Source organism: Lipotes vexillifer, unplaced genomic scaffold (assembly GCF_000442215.2).
Source record: "Lipotes vexillifer unplaced genomic scaffold, Lipotes_vexillifer_v1.1 scaffold404, whole genome shotgun sequence".
Taxonomy (NCBI): Eukaryota; Metazoa; Chordata; class Mammalia; order Artiodactyla; family Lipotidae; genus Lipotes; species Lipotes vexillifer.
Window position 1 is genome coordinate 269,659 of NW_006777380.1, and position 211 is coordinate 269,869.

A 211-nucleotide genomic window follows, 5' to 3' on the forward strand; every position below is an offset into this window, starting at 1 on the left:
TCTCACCGCCGCGGCCTCTCCCATTGTGGAGCACAGGCTCCGGACGCGCAGGCTCAGCGGCCATGGCTCACGGGCCCAGCCCCTACACGGCATGTGGGATCTTCCCGGACCGGGGCACGAACCCGTGTCCCCTGCATCGGCAGGCGGACTCTCAACCACTGCGCCAGCCCCAGAATATTTATTGAATTATACATTGTCTTTGCAGCCTTAT